At 37.1% G+C, this 21,052-nt stretch overlaps 1 long non-coding RNA gene across 1 annotated transcript in view; it reads right to left on the minus strand.

Moving 5' to 3' along the window:
* Positions 1 to 18,096, minus strand: part of LOC140595855 (uncharacterized) — a 34,559-nt gene extending 16,463 nt beyond the window's left edge. Inside the window, exon 1 of the long non-coding RNA XR_011997784.1 lies at positions 17,837 to 18,096. This is a non-coding gene — a long non-coding RNA (uncharacterized lncRNA). The remainder of the gene's footprint in view (positions 1 to 17,836) is intronic.
* Between the last annotated feature and the right edge of the window lie 2,956 nt (positions 18,097 to 21,052).

Consider the following 21,052-nt stretch of genomic DNA (forward strand, 5'->3'; position numbering starts at 1 on the left):
AGAAAGAAGTTGATTTTTTGAATTTGAGAACAGGGTGTGACCGTCCAAAATGTTTTCAAGGAGCTCAACTTTCTGGTTTGTTTTTATTTCACAGCTTTTAGCAATTTAATTTCAATAAGAATGTAAATATAGAATATCACAGCCAAAACTACAAATTTGTTGGATTATCTTAGCAGAGCTTTCTTACCATTGACTTGCCTATCAGTTTATCACCCTCAGGATTTTTCCCACCATGGCCAGTTGATGCTAAGTCACGGTGCCTACCCTCAGCCTTGCCTTGATCATTGAATCAGTCCTCACTAGTATTTCATAGTCTTGGAAACCAAATCATCAGACATTTAATCTCACAAATTGATCAAATTACATTACAGATAGTTGTGTGCATGTCTTTTTCACTATATTTTGAGTTATCTTAAAGTAGAATCATGTCCTAGTCACCTTTGACATTCCTACAGTTTCATATGTGTTAGAACATCATAAAAACACAATTAATACTTATTGAATTAAGAGAGACCTGGAGGCAAAACCCACACCTTTATAGATCATTTAATCAGCAATAATAGAGGAGGTGATTCAGTCCAGTGTTGGTGTCATTTGGAGAGACCTCAGAATCTTCCCCATGGGCAGTTTCCTGCTTGCCATATTGTCAGCCAGGCATGTAGGGACAAACATTGTGCTTATTTGGTAATTTGATGCTGAATTTTGTGAGTGAGGTGTTGTGATTTTGTATCAGAGTTTGATTTGCAGTTGCCTTGGAAAACAGTGCTTACAGAACGTCAGTTAAGATGTGTATAAAGCTTTTCTAGTATAGCATCTTCTAATTTTTGTGGATCTGTTCTATGACCTCTTGTCATACCAAAAAAATTGAAGACAAATGATCCTTCTTGCCTTTTTTGAGATTTATTCTTCTAGTTAAGGTTGTATTAAACCTTGGGAAGAAAATTTATTTTCCCAAGATCAATTATTCCTTAATTTATACATCTCTTTTTTAAAGATTTTATTTATTTATTTATGAGAGACACAGAGAGGCAGAAACATAGGCAGAGGGAGAAGCAGGCTCCCTGCAAGAAGCCTAATACAGGACTCAATCCCAAGACCCCGGCATCATGACCTGAGCCTAAGACAGATGTTCAACCACTGAGCCCAGATGCCCCTATACATCTACTCTATAAAGAGCACTGTAGATGCTAGAAGGGCAGGATGGAAGTACAAATATTAATAACATAAAAATTTATTTTTTCCTAATCACCTCCAAGGAGCTTTTGCTTTAGTAAGTGGTAGACTATAGACTCTGGCTCTCACTGCTCCAGTTTTACCAATAATTTTCAGATTGGATTTTTCTTTGGGGGAAGGGTGCTATGTTTAATTTTTTTTTAATTTTTTATTTATTTATGATAGTCACACAGAGAGAGAGAGAGGCAGAGACACAGGCGGAGGGAGAAGCAGGCTCCATGCACCGGGAGCCTGATGTGGGATTCGATCCCGGGTCTCCAGGATCGCGCCCTGGGCCAAAGGCAGGCGCCAAACCGCTGCGCCACCCAGGGATCCCGGGTGCTATGTTTAGTAGAATACTCATGCACTCATGTGACCTGTATAGAATTAGTGGGAAATGAATGGTAGAAGTAGATTTGTACAGAATTGTACCAAATGGTTCTATTCTAGAACCTCTTTGTCAAGATGTCAAAAACAAGAGTGGTGCCTTGCATCCCTATTTTTATCATGGTAGGTTACCAGAATAATAAAATATAAACTATAAATTAATGGAATTTGATATCCAAATTAAATGGTCACATAGTCATAGAATTAAACAGTATTTTTTTTAACAGAAATGCTGTTCTTATCAAACATTTTCTTCAGTGAGTATATAGTCCTTTCTCATTTATTCAAAGTTTGTTGCAAGCTCATCTCATCTTATTATTTGTACTAATGGGGAAATACTGTTAGATTTGTGATCTTATGTTGCTAAGTTATATTTCTACGGCATTACCACATCTCCCATGACATATCTGAACTCCTGAGTATTTGAAAAGCTGCTTCTGACATTGGGACTCTTAGTGAACTACTTTTTTCATCATTTTTTATCGTATAATACATGCCAAATCATGGATTTTAAACAGATAATCTTTACTGTAAACCTTGTCAATAAAAAGATAAATCAAGAGTAGTGAATTGTCACAAGAACATATCAAGGTTGAAATTTCATGTTGGTAAAATATTGTTTTTTTAATATGATAATGTATTATACACAACATTCCTTAAGTGTTTTTGAAGTCTCGTTATATACAAAGTTTATTATCTGTGAAAATAAAATAATTTGACAGGTTCAAAAATATAATACTGATCCATCAGCCAATTATATGTTATATGATCAGACCTAATAATTACAGAACAGGATTATAGTTGAGGGAAGAAAAATACATATTACCCCTATGTTTGCCCATCTGATTTTTTGTAAAGCACTATAAATGGAGATGAGGACATGAGCAACCTGAAAGACAACTGCAGTCCAAGTTGGAAGAAGAATAAGACAATAGAATTTAAGTATAATCCACTTAACAGTTATTAATCTAGTTTATACTAAAAGGCGCTGTGAGGAATACATAAAATTTCTATCAATAAGTAGTTTACGATTTAATTGAAAAGTAAGTTAAAAACAATTTAAAAGTGAACTATGTAAGACAACATAAGCTCAAGAATATCTGCCAGTGATCCTGGAATCCAAAAGAAAAAAACTACAAAGGGAGAGAAAAGCTCATTTTCTTTTAGAAGATTTTTACATTTTAGTGGGAATAGGAAGATGGTACAGAACATTTAGGTTTATTAGAAATCACCCACAGGGATGAAATATTTCAGGCTTTGTGGTAAAAATGAAATGATCACTTCACTCAATACCTATACAAACAGTACGTTCCTTTGGCACTGTTAAATTGAATTGCGCGTCTACAAAACTGGCCATACAGGAAGCGTAATCATTCACTAGGACAGCTAATGCTAGTATTACATTTAATTCTAGTTCTGCCTCCTTCAAGTTAATATACATTCTAAAGAACATCTCACAGACATTATTAAATTGCAGGAATAACAATAAAGGGAATTTACTTAGGAGAATTAAGTGAAAAGGAAATGGGGTAAAAAGGTAGAAATCTGGGCTAGTGAGAATTTCTCACACCTGACAATTGGGAGCTAGTTTTTTTGAGACAGAAAGTGAAGAATTGAAGGTAAAGAGCCTCCAGAGAAGAGAAAGGCCTTAAGTCAGTTCCAGCAATCTAGCTTTATGCATGTGACTTTATACCAATAAATGCTCTTGACTTTAAGCTGCTTTTCTTTTTTTGTTCCTCTGAAATATAAAATTCATTTTGTTCTCCTCTGTCCATCAGCCAACTGCTAGAACTGCATTTCCCCATGGACTTTATATACATAGATATATATTAAGGCTGAGTGATGGTGTGTTTAGCAGCTGAAAATATACTAGGAACAACCACATCTTCCATGCTCTCATAGGATCTCTCCTGAGGCAGATAGTTCTTTTCATCTCATTTGGATAGCCAAATTGAGAGAGAAAAATGCTAACATTGGCTGGATTCTCTCAAATATTACCTCCGAAAACTTGTTACTTTCTGACCTGCAGACTTTATATTGAAGTGGAAAGTCAACATTGTGCTTTTTGTGAGCCTTTTCATGCCTTGTCCATGAGGAATGCAGATGGTCACTCTAATCTTTCATTACCATCATTATTCTTATGGAGAAGAAGTAGCAAATGGCACAGGTTTAAGTGTACATAAATCTAGTCCAGCCTTCTTGTGAAAGCACTACAGCCAAATGTTCCACTCGGGCTAATTTGTTATGTTACAGGGGAGAGGTGAATCGAAATAGAATACCTTGTGATAAATTGGAAACAAGGGTCAGAGTGCTATCCTTTATGATCAAGGGAAAAACTAGATTCTAGCCATTAGTCTTCCTGGTTCAGGATGGCCTTGTAGCATAGCACTGCAGGGCTCTTCCATAACCTGAATGTAATGCTAAGTAAAGATGCTATCACAGACCAGAAAATCTTAATCCAGAAAATCTGTACTTGGGTAGCAGTAAGGGATATAATTTAATTGTTTGGATTTGGTTTTCTGAGTGATCTCAACAATAGAATAGGCTATGACTTAAGTTTCCCTTTTAAGCTTCTAGAAACAGAGTGTATACAATGGATAGTTCATTTGTGTTTCTCACATCTTTTATATATCTTTAATGGCATAAAATGGTCTGCAAGTTGAAATAAAAGCAAGCAAAAGTAAAATTGTTGCTTTGTGCGGCTAATGTATGTATATATGAAAGGCTATCAGCTATTTTGTGGCATTGCCAGACTGATGCTTTTAAATGGTCATTCCTCACAAAAGCCCTCTTCTATATGAAACATGGTCACTGAGCATATTTATTCATGTATAGACAATTTTATGGAATATAAAACAGTGAAGGAAAACACCAACTGTTGAGTGCTAGCCAGGTACCTAGAACCCATATGTACTTTATTTGCTTTTTTCTGCTTAATCAGCTTATAACTTAACTCTGTTAAATGTATTTATCTTTCACAACTTAATTTTATTCCTCAAATGTGTATGTGATCCTATTCCCTATTTTTTAAAGTTTTAGATCTTTACATATGTTTGGTTTCAGTTTTGATCTGATATTAGTAATTGGAAGATTCTACATATAACCAGCAGCCAAACTACCACCTCAGTGAGAGGTTCTATAGGTAGAAATTGGAAGCTTCAATATTCTAAAGCCTGACTGAGTCAGGCACTAAAGTTCCTTTTCCTTGTCTTCTCTTTAAGCATCGAGACATGTTTGTTCAATTTATGTGGTCATTGTATTTTTTTAGAACTTTGTCTGAAGGAAAAGAGATGATTTAGCTGATCTTTAGACATCTCATTCTGCTGAAAACATAAGGTCTAAAAGAGAAACTTGATAGTATTCTAAATACGGACTTTAAATATTTCAGAATTTTCTCAAGTATTTTAATCTACACAAATTTGATTTCATTTTGTGATTTATGCTTGTCTTTATAATTCAGCTGATATGGCATTAGTAGAATTTCATTATGTAGTATTTTGATAAAGAAAATAATTAAATTTAACTTCAATCAAATGTTAGATTGTATTCTAGTCTTTTCCCTGTTGGATGTTAATATAAACAAAATCTCTCTTAGTGTTGTGAGCTGAAAAAACATAATGAAGGCATAATAAAAAGAATAAAGGATAGAGGCCTGGATGGCTCAGTTGGTTAAATGACCAACTCTTGGTTTCAGCTCAGGTCATGATTTCAGGGTCCTGAGATAGAGCCCCCTGTAGGGCTCTACAGTGGATGTGTAACTTGCTTAAGATGACCTCTCTCCCCTTCCCTCTATCCCTGTCCTCTCTTACTCTCTTTCTCTCTTTAAAAAATGAGGGGATGGTTCTTGAATAAGGATGATAAGAAAAGCTGTGTGACTTCCTGAGCTAATTGTTGATACTGGGTGGGAAAAATTTCTTCTATTTCTAGGAAAAATCAAGGCCAATTTTCTCTTCAGATGGTAAATGTTGATAATATGCTTGACCTTTATAAATACACAGCATTATGTCACCAAAAGACTTCAAAGATGTATGCTTCTCTAGGAGAATTCTCTGGAGGCATGTTTCCTTCAGTGATGTGGTCATAGCAGTACTTACTATTGGCCCAAGGATAACTATATGATGTCTCATTTCATCTCTAGTAAATAAGGATGGGAGGCTAGTTCTCACAAGTGATCCGTCTCTAATATTCTACAAAATGCACAGCTCTCTCTGGCTGAATTGATTTTAGCACTAAAAGCACAGCCGAGGTTAGTGCAACTCCATTCATCTAGCAAATGCTGAGTCTGTACTGTGTGCAAAACCTTGTTCTAAGTACTAAAGATAACATGGTAAATAAAAGGATGAGATCCCTGATCATGGAGGTAACATTGTAGTGGGGAATAGAGATCATAAAGATGGACATAATAAGCAAATTAATTATTGATTGCGTTAAGCGCCTTGAAGTGAACAGAGCAACAAGTAAAATAACTGAGGTAAGTCACTTCAGATAAGGTCAGTGAGAATGCATCTCACAAGATGAGCCACTTAATCTAGGATCTGAGGGATGTAAATAGATGAAGGAGGAAAATTCCAAGAGAGGAAGTAAGTGCAGAGTCTCAAAGGCTCAAGCATGCCTACCTGTCTGAGAAACAGAAGGAGGTGGTGCCCCCCTCAGGTACAGTGAACCAGCAAATGGAAATGAAGAAGCAGCAGAAGATAAAGGACAGCCGATCTGGGCTGTGGCAAGGACTCAGGCTGTTCTAAGAGCAGCGGGATGCGGTAGGATGCCATGGAGGGATATTAAGCATGGCAGTAATGTGCTAGGTTTTAACTTTTTTATTTTTTTTTATTTTTTTATTTTTTTTGGTTTTAACTTTTTTAAAGATCATACTGGCTTTTCTGTAGAGAATGCCTTCCTCAAATTTTATGATACCCTGCTTTGAGCCCACTTACAGAGATTTTAGCAAAACAGCACTTAAAGGTACTACTTTAAACCCTTCCCTTTGCTTTAAAGAAATAATTGAGTAAATTCCGCAGAAACCTAATAGAAGAGCCAAGAAAGCATACTTGATGAGGCCTGGTGTCTGCGTATTCAAGAAAATTTCTCTGCCACAGCCTCTCTTGTTTTCTAAAGGGAGGAAGCAGAGGGGCTCGGTAATGTTAGCAAGAGCAAGGAGGAGCATCTTCATCTCAGTTTTGGCTTCTGAATTGGAATGAAAATGAGTGTTTTTCCCTAATGTCTTTCCGTACAAAAGATGAGCATTAAGCCTCCTCAACTTTCCAAGCACTCTCTGTCTCACATTTTTGAGTTTCAGTTTCCCATGGGTGCTTCCTCATTGCTTGAGTTGTGAAGGGCCTCCAACCTCTTCTAACTAGGTAGAGACCTCAGTGAAACTAGGGTCACCCAGCAGAGGAGAATGCTTTCTGTCTCTGTCTCTGTCTGTCTGTCTCTCTCTCTCTCTCACACACACACACACACACACACACACACATTCATGAGTGTGCACATGCAACTATTCTTTATCCCCCAAATTTTAAAAGTCAAGCCACATTTTTAACCCTCCCTGAAGACTTACCACTCTCACTTTCCTGCATTCCACCAATACGGGCCTCTAATTGCTTCAACACCCTGCAGAGATGGAGGTGTTTTTGTTTTTTGTGGGGTTTTTTTTTTCCCCTCTACTGGCCTCAAGAGAGATCTTTTCTACTACATTTCAGAGTAATTTCACTGATCAGTATTTGACAAATATTAAAAGAGAAACAATTGTCCTTTGAGTGCTTCTAAAGTTAGGTAATGAATCAACAGACATGAGATTTGATTAACAAAGGTCCTACCTACAATTTTATTGAATCTAGCAATTGTGATAATTAGTTATTTTAGTATTTAATCTCAAGCTTGCAACATTGTATGAGAGGTGAATCGGTAAGGTTTCAAATCTTCACATTTTACAGATTTTAGAACTGGAGGATTGAACTGAGTTTTCCAAGGCCACAAATAAGTGTTTTGGAGAGCCCAGGCACCCTGCTGCTAGAACTGTGCTCTTGTGACCACATGCCACAAAATAAAACTGCTTCTAAATTGGTTTTCTTCTCATCTAGAGGTTCAGAGTGACTGGGACTTGGGAAATTATTATTTATCATACATTCTGACAGCATGTTGCTGCCATTCTTATGATTTACTATGGAATGGAGAAAACATTGCCAACCAAGCATGTCAAAGCCACATCTCATTATACATTCCATTTGCTCTTCAGAGCATGGCTCCTAGTGTATATGTACATGTGCAATTTCTATTGTAGCAATAAAATAAAATAAGCCAGTTTGGCTCTTTTACCTATTGAAGGCCTTCAAATGTATGCGACCTCTGGGATACATCAAATGCTTGCCTGGATTATAGCCATTTTTTGGATTACAGGATCTTCTGATATTGACAAGGATATAAAGAAACACAAAATAAGGAATAGTTGCTTATTGATGCTTTATTCTTGCTGTCTCTCCAGAGCCCCAGATTCATCTAATGCCTGTCTTTAGAGATGAATTATATCTCGATTTCTGGAGAGACTTCCTCCACTGAAATGCTTAAGAGGATTACCACTAGCAGTACTGTGCCCACCCTATGTGTTTTGCAAGTACAATGCTCGCGTAGGAGTTTTCCTTTCTTATTTTTACATTTTACCCTATCAGTTCTTGCTTGGCAAAGCAATGCTCTTGAAACAAGTGACTATTTGGGAACAATATTCCATATTAGAGAAAAATTAAGTTTATCTCAACAAATACTCTGTTCTGGCCTTTAATGTCAGCTACTGATTATGAAAATAAAAGTATAATTGATACATTTATAGGCAGTTCTTTGGGGTACCTAGAGTGCTCAAAAGGCTTCTGTGTGCAGGGATAGAGAGCAAAGCTCGTAGTCATTGTGGCTTCATTTTACGCTCAGTACCCGTGATTCAGCATATGATGTTGCTTCGCCTTTTACTATTTTATTGCTCTGCTACTGAGCATATTATGCATTAGCACTTCAACAGGGAAATTTAAAGAGTGTTATTCTATTTATTTTAAGTGTCATATAATTATGAATTGATTTACTAGCCATTGTAATGCTACAAATGGTAATTAATTTATTTGCATAATATGTAGTTTCATAGAAGTTCAATTATAATAAAGCATTTGCTAAATGCACCATGAAAATAGTGTTTCCAGAGAGAGCAAGAGTCTGAGGCTGAAATCTCTTTAGTCAGTATGTGGTTGTCAACACGGGCAATCCCTTCACTTCAAGATGGAAGGGAGGTTTCCTTAGCCCCATGGCTCACTTTCTATATTTTTTCCTTATTTTAAAATAAGATATCCAAGACCTTTGAGATATGCTAATAAGTACACGAAGTAATATGAAGTTCAGCATATTGATGCAGTTAATAGCCAAAATCCCTTTAGTCAAAATTGAGATAGAGATACATAATTGGTTACCATTTTGCCTGAACAATGAGCTAGCAGAGGGCAGCCCTGGACCTTGTACCCATGTCTGCTTCCCATGGATTGCTGGCTCCCTCCCTCAGATAAGACATGGGGGAATAGAAGGTGGGGTGCCTATAATCCTCACTTTCTGGAAACATGGAACCAGCACTAGGAAAGTGCACGTTCCTGGTTCCCAGGCAGTAACTAAATGGTACAAAAAGCCAGACTGTCTCATATCAAAGAGTTCTTGAGGACTCTCCCACTAAAAAAAATGCTTTCCACACTTACCCATGAAAAAGAAGAACACAAGGGAGAGAGGAATCCCTCTCTTGGTATATGGGTATGCCTTGCATGTCAGTCACTACCTTGACCCCAGCCTGCCTCTTCTGGGAAGGAGGGGAGATGAAGAAAGCACCAGTGCTTTTCTTGTCTTACCAATAAAATCTTGTTAGTAGTTCCTTTTCAAAAAAAGTCTTTTCCTCAAACCATAGCATGTGACAGAGTCGAAAATGTCCTGAACTGTGATAAAAGACATGTGACACAGACCATGGCCTTTAAGAAAACTACCTGATTAGTCAATTTATTATTATATTTATTATTTGTCTCTACCTACTGTAATCAAAGCTCTATGTGGCAGAAATCATTTCACTGAATCTCCTAAGTGTGGTATGTTGCCTTTTTATTTTCATTCATCTTAAAGTCTTTTCTAATTTTCCTAATGATTCCCTCTGGATCCAATGGTTATTGAGGAGTGTGCACAACCTAACTAAAGTGGAGTCACTTACGTTAGGAACAAAATAGAAATGATCAAACCAGGCACATGAAAGAAACAGAATCCTTCCTTATGAGAGTTTATAACCCTTCTTAGAAATCAGCATAGGGTACTAGCCAATTCCCAAATGCCAAAGCTATCCAAGTCATCTCTGGACTTCCTTGTTCCCCTGACTCAGGGACCCTGATCCAAATGAGAAAGAAGACCCCTAAGCAACCAATCAGCTGAAAAAGCGAAATAACTTTCATTTGTATTCCATAAAAATCCCTTAGTTGGTGAGTAACTGGGAATTTAATGACCCATAGCCTGGAGTTTCCCTGCTTGCAGGTCAAAAGCCTCACATTTAAATTGAGCTTTCTGCTTTGTTTTATCCAAGTGCAGACTTTGCTTTTTGACAAGTGTATTATTTAATTTCCACATATTTATGACTTGTCCAAATTTCTCTTTATTATTGATTTCTAATTTACTTATATTTTGGTCAGAGAACATAGTATGATTTCAATTCTTTTTTTTAAAGAGTTTATTTATTTATTCATGAGAAAGAGACAGAGAGAGAGAGAGAGAGAGAGAGAGAGAGAGACAGGCAGAGGGAGCAGCAGGCTCCATGCAGGGAGCCCAACGTGGGACTCAATCACAGGTCTCCAGGATCAGGCCCCGGGCTGAAGGCGGTGCTAAAGTGCCGAGGGCTGCCCCTGATTTCAATTCTTTTAAACATATTAAAACTTGTCTCGTGGGATAACAGATGGTTTATCCTGGATTGTGTTTCATGTGCACTGAAGAATATATATTCTTCTATTGTTATGTGGAGTTTTGGGTAGCTGTCTGCTAAGTCTAGCCGGTTTTCATTAAGTTGTTGATCTTCTGATTCTTATGATCGCCAGACACTCTATTATTGAATATGAGATACTGACACTACCAACTACTGAATATTTTCTCTCTGTAGCTGTGTTGGATGTTACCACTTGTATTTTGAAGCTGTGTTGTTAGTTTCATATATGCTTATACTTCTATGTCTTCTTGATAGATTGCTACTTTAATCATTAGGAAATGTTTTTTTCTTTTTCTCTAGTAGCATTTTTTTTTGTCGTAACATTGCCTGGTATTAGCATAGCCATTCTAAATTTCTGTTTACTGTTTGGTCGATAGGTTTCATTCTTTCGCAGTTATATTTTTTAATCCATTCTTTTAATCTCTTCCTTTTGATTGCAGTGTTTAATCCATTTCCATTTAAGAGAATTATTGATATGATTCACATCATCCATTTTGCTATTTATTGTCTATGTCTTATGACTTTTTGTTTCTGCCTTCATCTATTAATACTTTTATTGATATTAAAGAAATGAATTTACTTGAATTATTTTAATTTCCTTGTTTTTCATTTGCTGTATTTTAAGAATTATTTTCTTTGTGAATTCCAGAGGATTAATACCTAGTATATACCAATTTAGTTTAGAAAAATATATATATGTATTTTTTTATCATCTTTTTCCTCCTAATTTAAGAGATCTATATAAGGTGATAATTATAAATCCCAGTAGATGGGCACACAATTTATATAGACAGAATCTGTGACAATAATAGAATAAAAGAAGGAGAGGTCAGAGCTATACAGGAACTCTGTGATGGCTGGCTATGCCTTCTCCACTCTACTAGGCAGTTCACAGTTCCACCTTAGGTTTCACTGCCTGCTCACACAGAGCCTCAACATTATCCAGAGTTGAGAGTTTAGGGCCTCCTTAGATGTTTGTAGGGCATACATATAGGCCTGCCCATGTGCAAGGACTTCTAGATTCCCAACTATGAGCCAGAATTTTTTTATAGCACCTTTTGAACATCTCCATCTCCAGGTAATTATGACAATTTTTCTAGTATTCTCATGACTTTACAGAGAGGTTTCCAGATATCTTTACCCCACCATTCCTATTGATATTCTCTAACATTCGATATTTTAATGTATAACCAAATGATTATGTGCTGCAAAATTACTTAGGTAAATAGCAAATTTCTCTCCCCTTCCCCCCACTAAATGGCAATGTAACTGGAATGACTATTTCTTATCATTCAACTAAAATACACACTAGATCTCGACATCTAAGTGCAAAGTAAATGATGATTGAGTATATACAGGATTTCAGAGAGACATTCCTGTAGATGGAATGTAGAACCTATATTCTGATTAATCTTAAAGTTCCTTCAAGTGCCTATCGATTAAACAAGCCCATTGCGACGCTCAGAGTCTTTAATCTTGTTTATTATAAGAGCTAATTTGTGCACTTGGTGACTGTACATTTATGGCAGCTTCACATGTTCCCTTTAAAGGAAATTTCACATGTATGAGAAATGCTCTGAATAGTTGAATTCCGCCATCATTATCTGAGGTTTAGTTATTCTCTGTCAATGACATTTTTCCAGTTAAATCCTCATTGTCCTCAGGAAAGACTCCATCAGTCTCTTAGCATGTAACTTCATTCAGTGAGTTAGAAATGAATTAATGTATTTTCATCAGATGAAAGTATTGTGTGGTTACCTTAATGATCATTTAGCTTGATCTGCATTCTGGAAGCAATGTTGTTATGACAGAAGACTAACAAAGCTGACACTGCTTAATTTGTTTTGATTTGTCACCATTCACTTTATTTTGTGATGCAAGTCTATGCTACAGAATTTATGAAGTTGGACTTCATTCTCACAGCAGTAAATTTAAGTAAGTGGGATGTAGCTAATTTCCTCTGACAAGGAAGTTGGGGTACCCCTAAAAATAAATATCCCAAGTGGCACCCTTAGTAGTAGCTCATATTCCACATGGTAGTAGCAACTGAGAAAAGGGATTCATTACTGATGAAAGTATTTACTGGGTATGTACATATAGTTTCCATAAATGATAAAATGGCTATATTTACTACAGAGCTACCATTACCCTACATACAGGCTCCATCTGGCAACATAGTGTGATAATAAACTTGGGGCAGCACCGAATGGAGATTAAAAGTAGGGTAACCACCTACAGAATGGGAGAAGATATTTGCAAATGACATATCAGATAAAGGGCTAGTTTCCAAGATCTATAAAGAACTTGTTAAACTCAACACCAAAGAAACAAACAATCCAATCATGAAATGGGCAAAAGACATGAAGAGAAATCTCACAGAGGAAGACATGGACATGGCCAACACGCACATGAGAAAATGCTCTGCATCACTTGCCATCAGGGAAATACAAATCAAAACCACAATGAGATACCACCTCACACCAGTGAGAATGGGGAACATTAACAAGGCAGGAAACCACAAATGTTGGAGAGGATGTGGAGAAAAGGGAACCCTCTTACACTGTTGGTGGGAATGTGAACTGGTGCAGCCACTCTGGAAAACTGTGTGGAGGTTCCTCAAAGAGTTAAAAATAGACCTGCCCTACGACCCAGCAATTGCACTGTTGGGGATTTACCCCAAAGATTCAGATACAATGAAACGCCGGGACATCTGCACCCTGATGTTTATAGCAGCAATGTCCACAGCAGCCAAACTGTGGAAGGAGCCTCGGTGTCCATCGAAAGATGATGGATAAAGAAGATGTGGTTTATGTATACAATGGAATATTACTCGGCCATTAGAAACGACAAATACCCACCATTTGCTTCAACGTGGATGGAACTGGAGGGTATTATGCTGAGTGAAGTAAGTCATTCGGAGAAGGACAAACATTATATGTTCTCATTCATTTGGGGAATATAAATAATAGTGAAAGGGAATATAAGGGAAGGGAGAAGAAATGTGTGGGAAATATCAGAAAGGGAGACAGAACATAAAGACTCCTAACTCTGGGAAACGAACTAGGGGTGGTGGAAGGAGAGGAGGACAGGGGGTGGGAGTGAATGGGTGACGGGCACTGGGGGTTATCCTGTATGTTGGTATATTGAACACCAATAAAAAATAAATTAAAAAAGAAAAAAAAAGTAGGGTAACCATTTATCCTGGTGTTCCTGAGATATCTTAATTTATACTTACTGTCCCAGTGTAATTATGCCCAGGGCCCCCTTTAACTCTCAAAATTATCTCAATTTGGGTGGTAAATTACATATAGTCACCCGAACTAAAAAGCACAGTCTCTGAAAATGGCCACTGTGGATTCAAATTCATATTCTTTTATTTAATGCATATGTGATAAAAGTTTACCTTAAAAAAAAAATATTGTATTTATTTATTCATGAGAGACACCCAGAGAGAGATGGAGACATAGGCAGAGGGAGAAGCAGGCTCCCTGTGGGGAACTCCATGCGGGACTTGATCCCTGGACCCCAGGATCACAACTTGAGTCAGAGGCAGATGTTCAGCCACTGAGCCCCCCAAGTGCCACAACAGGTTACCTTTTTTATGCCTCAATTTCCTAATTCATAAAAAGATAATGGCAGTAGCATCTGCCTAATAGGGTTATGTTAATTAAATGGAATAGTACCCAAGTGCCATATATCTAATAAAGAATGTCCTATACCACATGCAACAAATACAATTTCTAGGCTACATTCATTAAAAAGATTTCTCTTGTCCCATGAAATTGATTTACTCCAAATCCATTTTTAAGGAGAAAATAAAGACCAAGGGTCCACCAACTGATGAATGGATAAGAAGATATGGCATATTACTCAGCCATAAAAAAGAATGAAATTATGGCATTTGCAATGACATAGATGGAGCTAGAAAGTATTATGCTAAGCAAAACAAGTCACTCCAGGAAAGATAAACACCATATGACTTACCTCACATGAGGAATTTAAGAGCCAAAACAAATGAGCAAAGAGAAAAGAGAGGGAGAGGCAAACCAAGAACAGATTCATAACTATAGAGAACAAATTAATGGCTACAAAGGGCGGGGAGTGGGTGGTAGATGGGTGAAATAGGTGATGGGGTTTAAGGAGGTCACTTGTGATGAGCACTCAGTGTCGTATGGAGGTGTTGAATCACTATATTATACACCTGAAAGTAATATTACACCTTATGTTAACTAGAATTTAAATAAAAACTTAAAAAAATAAAGAATAAAGACAGAAGGGGGGGTCCCTGGGTGGCTCAGCGGTTTGGCACCTGCCTTTGGCCCAGGGCACAATCCTGGACTCCCGAGTCCCATGTCGGGCTCCCAGAATTGAGCCTGCTTCTCCCTCCTATGTCTCTGCCTCTCTCTCTTTTTCCCTCTCTCATGAATTAAAAAAAAAAAAAAGACAGAAGGAAACAGCACTAACAAAGTATAATAAAATATGAGTGAATTTACTAAAAAGAATAAGACGTATTTTTGTGAGCAGTGCTGAACCATATTTTCCCCTCCGGGATAGAAACACTTTAAATTAAATATCAGAGCAATATCCTAATATTTTTGTTATTAATTCACAAGTTTACATCTATCTGGATCAGGTGCTATCACAGGCTCTCCCAAATTTGCCATAATATTATCTGAAAATCTTAGGAAATGAATAGCACTATTCCTTTACTTGGAAACCTCTGAAGTTAAAATTGTGCCTTCTGGTCCCTGGAGTACACAATTTGCATTCTACTGATTATAGTAACACCATTGTACTTAAAGCTTCCCCCTTTGGGTGAATGTAAATCTCTGTCTATTTGATCCCTTGCAGGGAGCTTTTCATTTCAATAGAAAATACAAAAACAGTCTTTCACCTAAAACACACACACTTGGAATAAGTTAATACAGAACTTGGAGGAATGTAACTCAAGAGTCTTATTGCCTTGCCTGATCATAAGTGAAACGATACTAAAGTGTATTTTTTTATTAACTTGCATTGGAGAGATTTTTTCCTAATTCGTATATTCGGCTCACATTCTAAGGATGCAAAAGCGCCTGCAACAAGGCTTCAGTAACTTCTCTCTCTAATACATCAATGCCAGTCAAGAATGTGGCAGTAGGCAACAGCAAAACTAACTCTGCATTGCAAATTGACAATAGGATTTTGTCCTTTTAGAAGTAAAAAGGGAGTCCGCTATTCTCATTAAAGACACAGCTGATATGTTCATTGAGTGAGAGGTAATTTTTAAGATAAAGTGACAGAGCTCTACTTCACTAATTTACCTTGGTTAAGAATTCATGCATGATGTAGGCATTGGTGCTAGCTCAAGAGAAGTAGAGGAGGTGAAATTAAAACTGCTTTCCTTGCCCAGTCTTCTTGGAAATTCTTCAATTCTCCCTTTTGTCAATAAGACTTAAGATGGTGCAAAAAGCAGAAGTTTATCTTTCTAACCTTCGTGAATCCAGAGTTTACTACCTAATGGTAGTAAAGACAGTAAAGATAGGTAGTAAATGGTAGTAAAGATAGGTACAAGTGGCCTCATCAGAGACATATATGGCAAATGGGACATGAGGTGATGATGGATGTCCTCATGGACAAGGCCTTATACTTTGGGTAAATGGTGTCAGAGAAAGCTTGGGGGTTCTGTCGCGGTTTAGGCTGAATGAAGTCCTAGGCTCCACTCTGTATTTTGCAATGAGAGCAACAATGACCAGTGCAAGTGCGCCAAGGAGTATGTGTACTGAGGAGTATTGTATAATAAAGGTATCTAGCATACTGCTTCTTGAATCAACTGCTATTTGAAAAAATGAAACTATTTGAAACAGAAACAATTATCTGACATGGCTCTTAGAGCTCCTATAGAAGACATTTAGACGGTAATTTGTAAATTAAAGATATGTGTTAGATGTCCAGGGACAGCAGTGGGCACTAGACTACTAAGGGACTCTATAAAAGTGAACAACTGTTCTTCCAATGAGATAATGATATATTTACTTTATCCACCAAAGAACTGGTTGCCTGATCCAGTTATACTATGTGATGGTCTATGCTATTCACTGTACATTAAAGATATAGACAATAGTCAAGGGCAGTGAGGAAAAGATCTTGGAAAAAAAATAATTACATATAATTTGCTCTATACAACCTGCAGTGACAAAAAAGGTAACTCCCATTTCTTCTCTCAGTTGAAACAATAATCAATTGATTGTCAAAGCACTATGGTATTATAAATAAAAGCATGACCCTTGGATTTAGGCTTTCCAGATTTATGTTCCATCTCCATTCTTAGCAGCTGTTCTTTTTTAATTCAGTTTTTCTATTTTAATTCCAGTATAGTTAATATACAGTGTTATATTAGTTTCAGGTGTACAATACAGTGGTTCATATACTGCTCAGTGCTCATTGTGATAAGTGTACTCTTAATCCCCTTCACCTGTTTCACCCATCTCTTACCCGCCTTCTCTTTGTTAAGCTTCATTTTAAACAAAGTGCCCTCAGTTAAAGTTTTTTTTTTTCAACAAGAATGTTGTTTACTTGAAGCACATTTCAGAATACATGGTTCTAAAAGGTATATATAAAACACTGCATCCAAGAAAAATAGAATATACATCTTTTTCAAGTACACAAAGAAGATTTCCCCTCGTTAAATCACATAAAAAGAGATATAGCAAATAATAAAAATTTAAGAAGACTGAAATCATACCAAGTATATTTTCAACCACTGTGATATAAAACTAAAGGTCAACAACAAAACAAAGCTGGAATATCTACAATGAAAATATTAAATATTTAATACATAAACAACACACTACTGCACAAGCAATGGGCCAAATAAGAAATCAAACAGCAATCTCCTCGTGGTATTAAGTGGTTGATTTGAAATTTTTCTCTTAATACAAGCATTTATAGCATGAATTTCACTCTACATCTGCTTTTGCAGAATCCCACAAGTTTTGGAATATTGTGTTTTCTCTTTCTTTTGTTTTGAGACATATTTTGATTCACCATTAAGAGCTATTCGATCTTCAGCAAGTTACTGCAACTCACTGTGCCTCAGGTTCCTTACCTGTAAAATGCAAATAATCTTAAATACAAAGAGATGCAAACATTTAATCTTGAGTATTACATCAGATAATCCACGTAAAAACACTTAGAAACATACATGTTATGAAATCTCCAAAAATTAGCTTTTAAACTTTGATCGGGCTCATTATAGACTATGCGTAACAAAAATGGCAATATTACCTGTTTGTATATACAGATAAGTCACGGTATCCCAGTGTCAATGTTTCCAGTCCCCAACTCCTTATGATGCAGGCAGGCTGGGTCAAAGGACCTGGAGAGACATCTCACAGGATCGGTCAAGAGGGTCTTTGGCTTCATGCAGGATACAAATCAAATGTGAGCCAGAGAAAGTGAAAGCAGAGTTTGTTGAACAGCATATGTGACACAGAATAGCAGTAGTCATGTCTGGGAGACTCAGAAAGGAAAGGAGAATGAGTCTTGTGGTTGCTGAAGGGTTAGGGGTTTATATTGGAAAAGGGATCTAGGGCACATGTTTCTTCAGGAATCCAGGGTAGGGTGAGTGTCAGGTAAATAGCCGGTGTCATTTCATTAATCACTGAACACACTACGGAATGTTGGAACCAGCATCAGGCAAGGTTTGTTCGAAGCTAACATCCTGGAACATGTTTGGAATCTGGCTCTTCTTAGATGTTATCAGGTGTTTGGAGCCTAGGACAAAACTCAGAGAATAATTAACTTTTGTTTGCTTTCCCCTTGAAGTGGGAACATAGCTTATTTGTCCATTCAGAGGCAAAATATAGAACCTGAGAAAATGGCAGAAAACAGAGATGGAGCCTTTGTAAAATGGAGTCCTTTCAGCTTCCTACCTCACTTACATCAACAAGGTGATGATTTTCAGTGATATCTGAGAGAATACCGAGAGTCAGATGACATACATAATTGTACAACTCTAACGCTAAAGGTTTTTTTCAAGGGTGTAGGATGTGCAGAGTTTTCTGTGGGGCTCTACTGCATGGAGCCCAAGCCTGTCCCCATCCCTGCCTGCCTTTCCTTGACTCCTGAACACAGTATCTTTCCATAGTTTCCTAGGAGTGAGCATCTCTTGACCAGCTCTTTCTACGAGTATTCTGATACCATAGTTGTTTTGTTTTGTTTTTAAGAATTTATTTACTCATGAGAGACAGAGAGAGAGGGAGGCAGAGACACAGGCAGAGGGAGAAGCAGCCTCCATGCAGGGAGCCTGACATGGGACTCGATCCCTGGTCTCTGGGATCATGCCCTGGACTGAAGGTGGTGCTAAACCGCTGAGCCACCCAGGCTGCCCCTGAAGCATGGTTGTTGAATCCTAGTAACATAGTTGTTTCCTTTATGACAAAGGGCTTTTCCCCCAGAGACCACATGCCAAGGCAAGTTGAGTGTAGCCCAACCTCATAATGTACTTGGAACGTTCCCTGCTCCTGCTGACCAGCTAGGCCCTAAAATAATCTGTCTAGCCCATTCTACCACACTATTTTTTTTTTATCTTCACTTTAGTGCAAGAAACTCTTGTGTATTTTCTTTCAGTCCTGTCTCTTTTGGGGTCCTTCAGCCCATCAAACTAGTCTATGCATTATTGACCAGTCAAACCCTTTCCCCCTGATCTAACCCCTGACATGTGTTTCAGGGTTCCTTATCATTTTATAATGTTAGGAAGTAACCTGAAGATTCTAGCAATTAGGGGGTTAGTGTACATAGAGTACACAGAATGCTTTTAAGCGAGTGCCCAATTCCACTTGTCTCAGATAATCTAACCTCTGACTCAACCCAAATATTTGGTCTAAGTGAAGCAAAAATAGTGTGCTCCATGAGTTTTCATCAATAGATATAGCTGTATGTTTTATGTGTTATCCAAAATGACTGAAGCGAACTGACTGGGCCAGTGAGCAGAAGGCCAAACACTTGGAGTTGGGTGTGACTCCTGGTATACACGTGAGCCTAAAGAGAGATGGAAGCAAGCTGGAGGTGATGGGATGCACCCTCTGGTGGATAGCAAGAATGGAATATTGGTGACTGTTAGAAGGAAAGACACTGGGGAGGACTAATGAAGAAATGGTAAATCTGTGAGAACAAGCAACTAATGACCAGGAGCTGTGGAGTATGTATTTATATCTCTTCTCATCTGTAGAAGAAATACCTTTGTGCATAGTCGTGTAATGATAACGTTAAACATATGGATGCAAGATATACACATATTTAAGAGATATGACTCATGTTCTTACATATATTTCACCAAAATTAATAGGTATTTAAGTGAAGATACCATGTTAATTCTATTTTTTTCATCTTTTCCCTCTTAAATATAGAATTTACTCATTTTAGTGGCTGTACCAAATGATGAATCAGATATCCTAAAGGGAAACTCTATATCTGAGAAATCCCTGAGGAAATTCAAGATTTCTTTGCGCTAATGAAATTTATATAATAGCAATTTTTAAAATAATGAAAAATGCTGCCTTGTCTTTTTTAAAGTGATGGTGATATCACCATTATCATTATTAATAACATCCTTTCTCTCTGCTTTTTTAGGAAGAGATAATAAACATTAGTTCATGAAAAGATAGAATAAGATCTATTAAAAGTATTATCTAATTCCTATTTTTCTTTTTCCTGAGGTTTTTATGAGCCTCTCACATTTATTTAGTTCTAATATAAATAATACATTTGATCATTTAAGGATATCAATCATCCAGCTGACATCACAGAAACAAGTTAGAACCACAGTAGACCTCGAATGCGTTTAGTCCAATTCCCCCACTTTCTAGATAAAGAAATTAGCTGAGAGAGAATGAGAGACTTGATTAGGGTAATCCAGTGAGACTGTTGGTACATTCCTCCCTCATTTCAATAAAGTAGTTCACTCATTTGGAGTTAATAAAAGAGCCTGAAATTTCCGATTCATGGTCATGTACTACAACTAATTTTTCTTCTCCACTGCTTTCAAATTGTCCCATTTTAAAGATTAACACAACTGAAGACTGCCTCTAGAAAGAAAATAATTCTCTCAAGAAATCAGGCCAGGAATAATTTCCACTGGATACCAATACCTGACTATTCCTGCTTTTTTGAGCTGTGCATCTAGGGAAATTAAATGTAATCAGTTTTTCCCTGATTATAAGGTTTTTCTTCTTCTATATAGCTGATTGCCAGTGATAATTAAATTACCACTTATCACAGGAGAGGTTGGGGGTTTGTTATTCTGCTCTAGTTTTGCATTTCCTGATCTCACTATACATTTAGGGACTAACAGCTTGAGTTCCTTCAATTCTTCCTTCCATTATTCTACTGAAATTTAACTTTAAAATGTGAAGGGCATTGATTCAGGCAATGAAGATTTGTTTTATACCAATTAGGTACTGGTTTCAGAATCATCTTTGATGCAATACATCTTTCTTTCTG

Source organism: Vulpes vulpes, chromosome 16 (genome assembly GCF_048418805.1).
Source record: "Vulpes vulpes isolate BD-2025 chromosome 16, VulVul3, whole genome shotgun sequence".
NCBI classification, from domain to species: domain Eukaryota; kingdom Metazoa; phylum Chordata; class Mammalia; order Carnivora; family Canidae; genus Vulpes; species Vulpes vulpes.